Source organism: Poecilia latipinna, unplaced genomic scaffold, assembly GCF_001443285.1.
Source record: "Poecilia latipinna isolate Pla-1442-1.1 unplaced genomic scaffold, P_latipinna-1.0 Scaffold448, whole genome shotgun sequence".
NCBI classification, from domain to species: domain Eukaryota; kingdom Metazoa; phylum Chordata; class Actinopteri; order Cyprinodontiformes; family Poeciliidae; genus Poecilia; species Poecilia latipinna.
Genome location: NW_015113064.1, coordinates 178,606 through 191,737, shown reverse-complemented (window position 1 = coordinate 191,737; position 13,132 = coordinate 178,606). Strand labels below are relative to the sequence as shown.

At 39.0% G+C, this 13,132-nt stretch overlaps 1 long non-coding RNA gene across 1 annotated transcript; it reads left to right on the top strand.

The window, feature by feature from the left end:
• The first annotated feature begins 8,615 nt into the window (after nucleotides 1-8,615).
• LOC106951227 (uncharacterized) lies at nucleotides 8,616-10,003 on the top strand. Its single transcript, XR_001425782.1, has 2 exons — nucleotides 8,616-9,049; nucleotides 9,133-10,003. It is a non-coding gene; the product is annotated as an uncharacterized LOC106951227 (long non-coding RNA).
• Nucleotides 10,004-13,132: the final 3,129 nt, after the last annotated feature.

The window sequence follows — 13,132 nt, the reverse complement described above, 5'->3', positions numbered from 1 at the left end:
GTTAAGAAATTTAAAAATTTTTTTTTAAAAAAACCTGTTGGGGGTTTGTGGCCCTTCTGGGTAAAAAAAAAAAAAAAAAAAAAAAAGGTTAAACGATAGCCTATTGTTGAAGAACAGAATGATTGTTTCCAATATTTCAGGTGGATTTGCATTGTGCTACAATATAAACGATTGGATATAAGACTTAAAATTTACAAAACGATGTGTGATAATCAGTATGCTTGTGGAAAATTGCATACAGCTTAGGTATTATGTTAAAACATATATTTTTCATACTTTAAAAGTCTTAGGTTTACCTCCTACGGCATCAAAAGAGCAGATAAAAAATGATGATGGCAAGTTTTTATAGGTTTTTAATAAAGAAACATACATTAACTCTATATTAAGACACTACACATATATGTGGAACTTTGTTGAACTGCTGTGTTGTTAAAAAAATAAATAATACTGTTAATAAAATGTAAAAGGTTTATCCACAGATCACTGTGGTTCCTAAGGGTTTTTAGGGATCCCATCAAATGGTGGCGCACTTTGATCTCATCATGGCTGCTTCTCTTGGTGGTTTTAGGGGAAGTTGTAGACTTTTGCATGATGCCTGTGTCTGTGTCATGCCAGTTTCTATTGAGCAGGTCATGATTCCTATTTTAATGAAGAATAATTTGACTCAGAAAGACTAACTTGCAGGACTACACCTCTCAGTTAATACACCTCTCAGTATCGAGCTCCTCTTTGGCTGGACATGGAAATAAGCAAAACAACCGTTCATTTGTTAATGGACAGCTCTTTTTTTGCAGTCCTGGTGCCCCCTAGGCCTTCTCCACAAGCTTTTACACAGCTCAGCTCCAGAACCAACTTTCTAATTTTATTTAAGGTGTCCCACCTGCTTCCATTTTCATCAGAACACTTTTTGTCAGCTCTTTCGCATCCTTCCTGTTTTGCACCGCTATTCGTAAGTGTGTGCAAGCTTTTATTAGCGTTATTACCTTGATACTCCCTTGTTCTGCACATGGTGCTGTTCCACTCTGAACTACCGGTGTGCAGAGTCACAGTATCTCTATGACCTGTGTGTACTGCTGGAGCTGCTCTGTTTACAGTGAGACACCTGTGAGGCTGTCCGCATCCTGGGAATGGCTGGAGATTTATTACCTATTGATACACACCCCTCCCTGAACACACCCCCAAAGACACCCGCAGTACATTGTTGACTCATGAATTGCGCGGCCAGGAGCCCATGAATCATTCTCTTAAAAAGAATATTCTTTCACTTCTCTGCACACCTTTTCTGTGATTTCACATCCTCTGTCAAGTAGATAAAGTACTCTGTGTGCAGCCAAATACAGAAACAGTGTTTTTCACTGCCATCATGTGTTTTCTCACTGGGGAGGAAATGCGGTGAATTGATGATGGGTGTTTCGCCACTTCTTGTAAGTTTGCCCTTCATTGTCTTGTTTTTAGAGTCAATTAGTAGCTGTGTCACCTGGTGTCCACACTTTTCTCTCGCTCTGGGGTGTTCTGGTTCAAGTTTGGATATCGCCCTCGTGTGTCTTTTTCCGTTTTCCTCAGCTTCTTTTTGTTTTAACCTTACGGAACAAGGGAAAGCACTTGTAATAGTTGATGTAAATTTCGTTTCAAGATTCTGCCTTCGCCCCATGCAATATTTAAGGCTGTAGAGAGCTACAGTTGCACTCTGCAAGTCCATCATTGAGATTCAAGACTACTCCCCTCTTAGAGTGGCACACAGTGTGAATGCAGACTTGGTTTGGAGACACAGCGAAGGTTCTCTGACAGACGTAATAAAAATAAACCTGCCTGTCTGGCCTCACTTCTACATTCGTCAACCCATCTGAGTGAGCCTTCTGGGCTGGTTCAGCCTGAGAAACTCCATTTGTCACCTGCTAAATGTTGCCAATGTGCTCGGAGTCCCCCCTCTGCTTGTGTCCTTTGGAGAGAGCAGCTGTAGGTTTTATTTATGTTTTCGGAAAAATACACAAAAGGGAGAAAAATTATGAGGACCGAGGGGCTCTGAGTTTTGACATTTAGCTGATTTATATGTAAGTTGAGCTAGCAGAAAAAAAAGGCCTATTTTGTGCGGCTTTTACTGTTGATTTACCGTCTTATGACATCAGATATTTAATCAGAGAAAACAGCATCTTTAAATGGTGAATACAAATTACTCAAAAATATCAGTGAATGTAGATTATTATTATTATTAGTGATCTGTTTTGAGCATAGTTTTTTTTTTTTTTACCTTTTTGTGTTAGTCTGCAATTTCTCTCTTTGGTTGCATTTCTTCATACACCAGCAACTTGAATTGAAGTTAGTTTGTTCAGTATAACTCTACATTAACATTAACTTCTATGGTGATCATTCATAAAGTATAGTACAAATGAGGGAGCATTAGTCTTAACACCTAAAAAAAGAAAAGAGCCACATTATAATTTCTGAAGCAACAAATAAAAGGTGATCTGACATTTTTATCAACAATAGAGTCATACATTATTGATATGGAGAGTTTACATGAGATTGCAGACGCTAAGGCAGAACAGAGCAGCCATTTTATACCACAGTCCCTTCCCAGTGTTTTATGATAAATGTTCTCAAAGTGCTCTGCATTTTACCCAGAGCGCACATAAACTACAGGGCAGCTAAAGCCATAACTCTCCAACACCCACTCAAGCAAGCACTCTAAAGAATCTCATTCAGAGTCCAAATACGTCTTCATTGTCAGACCCTGTCTTCCTGCACCAAAAAAAAAAACCTCTTAACATATCATTCTCAAAGCTGATAGAATTACAATTTAAAGTGGGATTTTCCTAAGGTAATGCAGAATAATAAATTAACAGATGGCAAGCAATCTTTCTTAATGTTAGAAATCTTCAAACAGTAAGTGTCTGCCCATGTAATCATGGTCAAAGCTAGTTTTTTCACCACAAGTGCTATTTTGTAACAAACATAATTTGCAAAAGCTGACTGCCTAGCACGTCGTACTTAAATGAGATGTTTTATGCGAACAGCAGACATTTTACATGACTATTGTGACAAATATGAACATGTCAATATAAAGTGAGGGCAAAGGTTAAATCTCAGTGTAATCATTAATCATATGGGATGTGGGGTTAGAGGTCATATGACCTGCAGCTGCAAACTGAAGGCATCAAACTCGTGCATGGTGGTTGATCAATTATTTCATAAACCCACACGTAAACCAGTTAAGGGTTTGTTGACTAAAACAAAACCCCTCAATTGTCAATTTCTCCACTTTCCAAATTAATGTAGAAGAGTTAATCAATCAATCAATCAATCAAATAGTGACAACTAACTACAATATAGTACAACGATGTGGAAATGAAAAATTTTCAGAAAACACAAATGAACAATACAAAATGTAAATGTTAATAGAGTAATTAATTAAAAAAATAGCATGAATAAATATAAGGTTTGAGAGCTTCTGTAAGGCTGTCATGCTTACTTGTGCTATCACTGGTTTCCCGCTCAAGTAAGACTGAATTTAATTCCTTAAATGTTGCCAAATCTGCCATGCCATTCTCTTCCACCCCACAAAAAGGCAAAATTCATTGGGAGGCGGTCTTAAAACCATATATGAAGTACAGCATTAACAAAGTTCCAGAGCTTAAAGAAAAGTATCTGGATTTGTTAACACCTTCAGATGTCTAAAAAAACAAACAACTCATGAACATTAGCAATAACTGTGAGTGGAGTTTAGATTGGGCTTTAAAAAAATCCCACTTGACCCGAGATCGTAGGCGTGTGTCCAAACCTGACCCAACCCGACAAATTAGCTCTAATTAGAGTCTTTATGCCATGCATTTTTGTTTAGGCTTCTCTGTGTGGTGTCTATTGTAGGCTTATTAAAAACGCACCACAGAAGGTCGACACTGCCCGACCGTCAAGCATATAATTTTGGCGCAGCCCAAATTTCCGGTGGGGTTCGGCTCGGGCTATAGATCTAAACTCTAAAGTTGAAGCAAAACTTCTGCAAAGTGACTGTAGATTTTGGGTCAACATTTTTTTTTTTTTTCTTAAATGTTGCCCAAGTCTTGATCTAAGCATCCAACATGTCATAAGTGATTTTTTTAAGAAGGGGAAATTCTCATGGATAAAATGCATGATTTTTTTTAAATAATTTGATTGAGACAAAAATCATATAGTTTCTTGGGTAACACTTTATTTGAAGGGGGTGAATAAGACTGACATGACACTGTCATAAACATGACAGCATCTGTCATGAACATCAATAAGGCTTCATGAATATTTATGACTGTTGTCATAAAGCGTCATTCGGTAAATTATGACACTTTTAATACAAAGTTGACATTATTCAAAATGTCTTTTTTATGACAACTTGACATTAACCAAGAAATCATTACTGATACAAATTTGTTATAAAAGTATTACTGATTGCACTTTAAAAATTAGGTAACTTTATGTTATTAAAGGTAAAGTTTAAACAGTAATGATAGCATAAAAAGAGCCTTTTCTGTCTGAACTCTGCAGTCTAAGAAGAAATGTTCTTTTCCCATTCAGCTTTTGGCAGATGAATTTGTCACATAAAAATGTGTAAATATATACATTCAGTTTTAAATGTAGTCTTGAAATATTCAGGTAATGTACGTAAGTAAATAAGGAGAAATGTCTCTGTAATTTCATAATATATATATGTTTTTGCATTGGTGCAATAAATATAGATGCTATTCCAGGAGTTTTCATTTGGAATGAACACGAGGGGCGTAGTGGCTGAATTAACTTTCCATGGATGCAGTTACACTGTAATTTACAGGGATTAGTGGCAAAGCAGAATTCAGACAGTAGTATCCTCCCAACAAATTTCCCTAAAGAGCTACTGAAGTCCTGTTAAAAGAAAAGAAAAAAGAAAAAAAGAGCTTCACTGAACTAAACTAAACTCATGTCCTCACAAAAACAGTAATTCACTTTGTCTTTTTCACAAGTCATTTGCCGTCATCACATCAGACGTACCTGCTTTAGTTTAATGTGCGAGAGATCGTGAAGATAAAGTCTGTAGATGTGCTAATGATAGATGTTGGTCACGTTGACGTCACATGGTTTTACGCTTGGGATTCTGTCTGGGTCAGCTTGTACCACGATTTCCTGGTGGTTTTTGGATGACTAGTCAACATGGTGAGGAGATCCAGGGGCCTGTGGAAATACTGACAGAAGCGCAGTCCATTTTCTGTCCTCAAACTCAAAGGACCTCAACTGTGCTTGCTTAGAGTGGTGCTGTCCTGCAGCCAAAATTCTGGAGTTCATTTCAGCAAATCTATTCGTTTTCGCAAAAAATAAGAAAAAAAAAAAAGAAGAAAAATTATCATTCTAAAAATGTTCAGCCTTCAAAACACTCTTCAGTGGTCGGATTCTCATACTGATTCCTAATTTCACATTGTTCTCTTGGATTGTGAAAGTCTCACAGCTTGCCAAGAGCGTTTGAGTCGTGCTATCTGCTGTAGAGACACAGCTTTAGGGAAGGATGTGTGGGAGGAAAAGTGATGGGCAAATAAGGATTTAAACAGAATAAAAACAGAAGTTTAAGAAATGCAATATTTATGTTTTTTTTCCATACCTCATGGCTCAACTTTGTGATTCTTAGACAGCTGGGCAGACTTGTCTGGACAAGTATACCATTATGCCTTACCATCTGCCCATTTAAAGACGAGTAGGTCATCTTGAATTTAAAGCAAGCTATTTTAATTGGTACTTGGATGATGCATCATGTGAGACCCAAATAGATTTTGCATAATGACTAGTGCTTTAATCCCAGGCACAGCTTGTTTTTTCACAAGCCAATTTTGACCTTCTTTGAGGCACAGATGATCCATAGAGATTAGCCCTTTAACTCTCCAGACCTCCGGGACCCTATCTGGACTTGCTCGACGATCAGAAAACACAGTATCCAGGAGGCTGCTTCATTAGAGTTCTACATGTACAGATGAAAATGATTGATTATTAGGTTTTTAATGAGCAGAAGAGGAGTTTCTAACATATTTTGGTGATGCTTTGTGCTTGTTTAATTGAAAACATATTGACAAACATCCGAACAGCTACTTTACGCCACGCAAAATCAAATAATGCCTGAACAAAAGTTCAAGAAAAATCCTATTGTTTCTGCTCTAACTCTAAATACCCTTGTTCCCCGTCTCCTCTAACTATCCATGCCCTCTCTGAATGCCCTCTCCTGGGACCTGAGGGAGCCCTTTAAAATGCCCCACTCTCTCTTGGCAAGGTTGTATTTCTTCATTAGTCCCTCTGGGGGCTGCCAAAGTCCCAGAGGATGTCAGAGTACATTAATTCTCATAAGGACATGGGTCCTCTCAGGTGTGAATGGCAGCCAGCAGCTGTCGACAAGGCTCCCGCAATCCTATCGCAACTCATATATCACCCACTGTACGCACACATAGATGCACACACATGCGTGTGCAAAGCGTACGCAGACATTTACACCTGCACAAAGACAGCAATGAGCGCAAAGGGGGTGGGGGGGGAAGAAAAAGCAGGACACACACGGAACTGGGCTGTTGAAAGAATCATCACACACAGGGAAAGATTTACACTGGAATCACTGGTATATGAGCACATCTCAATTTAGGAGGTGACCCATGATAATTACAAAAGCAGCCATATATCTTAAAGTCTTTAGGGGGGACAGAATGCCGTCTCTGCTTAATTTTCCGTGTGAGTAAATTTGCTTGGCGCATTTAAAGAGCCTACGTGTTTGCCTCATAGCTTCACCACAGAGCACCGACCACCACAGGGATATATCACATCATTTCTGTCTCCGTGTCTTTTTCCGTGTGTCTCTCTGTTCCTATTTTCCATAACATTGCAAGTGCTTCACCCAGATATTTTCTTGAGTAATTATTTGAAGTAATTCCTCCCGTTGAGGTTGTTATTGCTCCCAGCAGACGTGTAAACAAATTACTCATATTTGCACTGTTGTCAAAGCTGTGAGATGTCCCACAAGACAATGGTTCTACATTATGAAGGTTTGCCTATTAAAGCCATTCGTTAAGGTCTTCACTCCTGAGAATGGGCAGCTCTGGATAGAGGATAGAGGTTAGCCTCGGAAGTGAGCTGGTAATTACTTCAGTTTGTTGTAGAAGACTTCACACTGGATTCAGACCTGACAGATGAGCCCTAATCCTCATGCAAACCGAGACAGAGCTGCAGAGCAGTGGAAATTGCCCCTTCTGCTTAGAGCTCTGTGTAAACGTTAAAAGATATGATGGGGTAAATTTAGGGGGGTTTATGGTTTGTGCATGATGATTGCTCCTGCCTATTATTATTTTGTCATGCTGTGATTATTTTGTCATCATGGCGCCTTATTTTCCACAGTGAACGGTTGTTCCATGAATAAGTAACTTTTGCTCCTTACCAACAACTTAGTTTTACTGTGTGGCTGCTCTGTGCTGTTCCCAACCGTAGACAGATTCAGTTCAAAATAATAAAAGAACCTAATGCTGAATTGCAGTATTTGAATTCACATATTTGCATACGGGCTCCCTTCAACCGAACCGAGACCTGGGGTTTTAGGCCGACCAGTTTGCCTTTTTTGGTCAGCATCAGAGTTCGATTGCGCATTTACACATCCTCAAATGTACAAGACTTTTTTTTTTAGCAAATGAGCTAGAGTTTGATTAACGTGGACGAAGGAAGGATAGTGTGAATGCACCCTTTGATTTAGTGGTAGGATGTATCCAAGGTGTCTAAATGCATAAATGCTTTAGATCACATATTGAAATCCGCATTTGAAGTCTGCAGAGGCTCAATTCATTGAAAGTGTGCTGCAGTTGTGTTTTTTTTCACCAGGATATGAAAATGTCTGGGGATACTGCTGTACTGGTTTGATTTCAGTTTTTAGTTGCATTCTGGAGTCTACATTTGCAGTGGCCAGAAGTCGTTATCCCCAGTTTCCAACTAAACTTCCACAGAAGGAGGACCTGCTCTGCTTTAGCAGATGTAATCTAACACATCCAACATTACCATTAGTCAAAAGGTTTCCAGGTAATTATGTTCTGGAGGGAAATCCCCCGGCAAAAACTAAATGTTCTCATAACCACATTTGAAACTTGTTTTATGTGATTGTTTTTTTTTTTTTTTTTTTTTTTTTTTTGTAAAAAAATTTTTGGTGTGTTGGACATTGGGTCTGTTCATAAATTCCAGTAATTACCATGTTGCATCCTGCGTTGAATCACTGTATTTACTGATTTATATAGTTTTCGGGTTTTTACTGCACTTGGGGATCTATGTCTTGAAAGGCACAAAGTAAATAACATTTTACTTTATGTCGTTACTTAGATTTTAACTCTGCAGCTGTGGCAGCATGAAGTTGTTCATTTCAGTCTGACTTTCTCTTCCTTGAACTGTTATTCTTTAAAACATGCCATCTCTGTGGATGAGTCAGTTTATTAAACATTTCGCCGCTGATATAAGTAACTCATATTTTCCAGCGCTTGGACATAGTCACAACTTTGTCCACTGTGAATCCTTGGTTGATTGTAGTAATAGTTATTGAATGGATAAATTATTGCAAACCTCTTTTACTCTGGCATCCTGTTGAGGTTGCTAGGTTCCTGGGTTTTGTGTTCGTGTGAGTGCTCTTTCCTCTAACAGGATCTTTGTGAGAGAGCTGGGCAGCCCAGCACACCTGCAGCTGATGCTGTCAGTCAGCAGACAAATAGCTGTAGAGCAGTTACTTTTTGCTTGATGGCCCCACATTATGGGTTAGAGTCAAGCCTCAGGTTTATTTTATCACAATTATGTTCCAAGTTGAATCCTGTGGAAGGATTTTTCATGGTTGGATTTATCCGTCCTTATCTTTCTCTGCTAAGGTCAGACTCTCTCTTGCTTTGCAAACAGGCATTGGCCTCAACCTCACCATAGATTCAGCTACAAGGATCCCCACAATTGCTCCAAGTCAAGTTTGGAGCAATTGCCTTTCCTCTCTCCCCATCATTCCTCCACAGACACACCAGGATCCACGCTCCCCCCCTCCGGTTCTTCCCTCACCTCAAAACAAGTAAGATCAGCCACACCTTACCATTTCACGGTCTCACTATTCCATGTCCTGGATCGCATTGAACTGTGTTAATCTCCCTGCAGAACCTGTGTTCATACCTCCCCCTGAACTACTTCAACCTCATTTATTGCAAATAAATCACAATGAACTGTTTCCTCTGTCCTGTCTGCATGTGGGGCAGGGAGTTGTCTCAAAACATGGACAGCAGTAACAATGCAGCCATATTCAACAAACTAAATGCATTCATGATGAAACTCATTGTCAGATTATAAGTACATATTGAAAATAACCTTTACTTGGGTATTGGCCACTTTCCGTAGGCTCACATTTCTGTTTGAAACTGTTTTTCATTGGTCTGATGTAATATTTTAATCTTAAATGTCATGTTTTTACTAGCTGTCAGCTGAAAATCATTAAAAGGAGAGGCTTGAAAACCTCTGTCATTATAATGGTATAATGTATTGCAAGAAATGAACTTTTCATTAATATTCTAATTGCCTGTTTTGTGTTAGACTGTTTGTCATCCACTTATCTGTGTTTTTGTGGACCAAGTATATTAGATTTTCTTTTTTTTAGAATCTAGATCAATCCCTGGTTCACCATGCAATACCGAATCAAAGGTGATCCCACATAGCAAAGTGAAACAATGCTACCATTTTGGCTCAAAGTTTTACTTTTTCATCATCAAACTTTGTTCTTGTGTTCCAATGGTTAATGGACCGTATTTCCCAGCCACAACGATCTGCCACACCCTAGTCGTCATCATTCCTTGCTTTCAGTGAACCTGGACAGGCCACTATTTTTTCTGCATTTCATCTGTGCAGTGAAGCTGGTCGGTCTGCATTTAAACTCAGGAAAAGGAAAATCAGTGACCAAATTAACCATGTACGTGCCCCGACTTAAAATAGCTGAGTAATTGTTTGTGATAGTGTGACTTTAATTTGCTTGAGATTTAATTTGTCTTTGGACTCTTTGTTTGTATTTATCATTTACACAGTTTATTTTCCTATGACTAAGCTATTGTTTAAAAAGTGCAGCGATGGTATTTGAGCAAAATTCAGTCAGTGGAAAAGGCCTTAGAGGAAATTTGGCATAGTTGCTGGAGCAGAGGTGTTGTAGTTTATTTTACAGACTATTAGTTTTGGCCTCAGTGTTTCTCAGAGTGCAAGTAAAGAGCCAACTTCTGGGAAGGCTCTTTCATCCTCACCTTTACCTTGTTACTTTTGTGCAGTGTCGGTAATGCTTTGTACCATGATCCAGATACCACCATGATGTGACTTGGCACTCCTATTTAGGTGTCCTAATCAAGTCTTTCTACCTCCGTCTTCCCTTTTCTACCTCCATAGAGAACTGTTTGTACACAGAAGCCTGTGTTAAGGATGCATAAAGTAAGGTCCAGTTGTGTCTTATTTCTGCTGCTCTTTATTGCATGTGATCATGGTTAGAATACTAATTGCTTATTGCCAATGGCTACTTTGGAAGTAGGTTTCTGTTAGTATACACATCCATCATCCATCCATTTTCTATACCTAAAATTGTGTTCCTCTGCAGCCTGTGTATGGGCCATGCCCATTAAAACGATAGAGCAACTTCTCCCCCATATTTAAAAGCAAGGTAACACATTTTTGCTGTCTCGTTTTTTTGACCCAAACATACAGATCACTTAGCGAAATTTCTGCTAACAAAACATTTAGAGTACCAATTTCTAACTGAAGTCGTCCAATCTCATGGACAAGTCCAATCCTACGGACAAGGTCATTTGTGACTCTTGTGCAAAAGGTAAGAAAGATTGAATTTTCACCAAAGAATCAAGCCATACGCTCACTGCATAACTCAACCAGATTTGTCAGTATAGTCAATACTGTCTCATGCTTTTGGAAGACATTTAATCATAGTCTTTACCCTGATTCATGTGGAAATGTTTCATAATAAAAGCATATTTACATTAAATGCATGAAAGTTTTTAATGTTTCCAGTTTTTTTTTTCTTTGAAAAGGCTTAAGTATAGCTGAAATAAAGCTGAAAAGCTGATGTTTTGCTTTATTTCCTCATGTTTTAAATTCTGGTTATACAATAGAATTTATCATGACGCAGAATTATGTGAAACCTCATAGTTGTTGACCACATATTTCACCTTGACCCAGCTATGGCAACCAAAAATACAGTTTGCTATGATAAAAAAAAAATATATATATATGTACTCTTGCAATTGTTTGACAAAAGACATGCAACTCGTCTAACACATGATGATGTACTCTGCGTGAGGGAACACTTTCAAAGACTGTAGTTTCACAGCCTTATCATGGAGTACCTTGGCTGACTCTTAGCCTCCCCACATTTCAACCACACATCCCAGGCAGAAAGCAATTGATTTTGGCAATAGTTTGAATAAAGATTGATTGAATGAGAATGGAAAGGACCTTGCTGGAGGATCAACCATGCAGTAACCCCTGAGCTTTAGATGCCTTTGCCAAGAAAGTACTCACAGTTATTCTAGCGTAAGGGGCAACAAGATTAAACCCGATAGCGTCCACACGCAGAGTACTGGGGGAGGAGAATCCATTTTATAGAGAAATTACACATGACCACTAGACTGTGGTCCTACTGTTAATTAGAATATTGTCTAAGATTTAGTTGACTGTGGTCTGGAATGATGAAGGAAGAAAAGAGGCTCTAAGAGAAGAGAAGTATTTAAATTGTAAAAACACGCTTTGCTAAAGTACCAACTATGTGTGATCTAGTGGGGATTTTTTTTCTTTACATCATCACAGCTTACTTCCATTAAATTAATATGAAACTGTTTTGCAATAATTGTTACTTGTGCAATAAGATTGTATGCAGCAAATATGCATGACTTTGACTCAAACATTATTCAACATGTCCCTAAAGGGGGGGTGCTAGTGAGCGATGGAGAAGTAGGCAGCGTTTCCCTAGAGCTCCTGCAAATTTCTAAATATATTTATCACTAGCTTGGCATTTAGGCAGACTTACAACAGGTTGTGAGTGAGAACAGTCTGGACTTTAACTAACTCCATCAGGACAGGATGAAAGCAAAATTAAGGATGCATAACGCCAACAAGGACAAGAAATCGAGAGAGCCAGGCCCAGCCTGAAGGTAGCTATCCGATGGCTAATGCTACCATCCTAGAGGCTATAAACTCTCTTTGCACAGAACTACAAGTCACCAAGTTCGAAATTTGCCAGACAATAGATACTCGCATCGAAGGAGTGTCCACCACCATCAGAGGAGAACTCATCAACCTTAAGATCGAGACTCAAAATGCCATTCACCTTCTGAAAACGTCAAGCGATCAACATGGGGCATCCATTGTTGAGCTCGAGCGAGCGGCCTCACAGTCAGCAGACGAAGTAACTGCGCTACAGTCGGAGATAAAACGTCTACGCACAGAAATTAATCAGATAACAGAAAAACACATAGATCTTGAAGGAAGGACCAGACGTCAAAATATACGGATTGCGATGTTAAAAGAAGGGGCAGAGAACGGCGCGGAATTGAACGGATTCGTCTCGTAGCTCCTGAAAGAAGTGCTGACTCTGGATGACTTGCCGCTGGTGGATCACGCTCATAGAGCGCTACGAAGGCGCCCAGACGATACAGACCTTGGGCGTTGGTGGTGAGACTCCATTATCACCGCGACGTTACATCAATCCTCCGGAAGTCCATGACTCAGAGAGACCTCGCCTACCAGGGACAGAAGATCCGTATCCGTATCAGACCCACAATTGTTGAAAGAACCAGAATTCTGCAAGTTTATCAGAAAGTAGATTACATTTTACTTTGAAATGAATGACCTTCCGGGAACGTCTCCTTCAATATTGTGGGAAACTATGAAGGCCTATTTAAAGGGAGGTATTATGTCTTTTCAAGCAGCAAGGATAAGGATAACGCTATACACCCCTCTACAGAAACTCATAAAAAATATATTTCTCTAAGATATAAACACAATCAATTATTGTCAGATAATATTACTAGAGCTTTTATTTTTACATGACAGAAATATTTTGAATTTGGGGAAAACCCTAATAAATTACTGGCAAGACAAGTAAGGAAAATGGAACGTG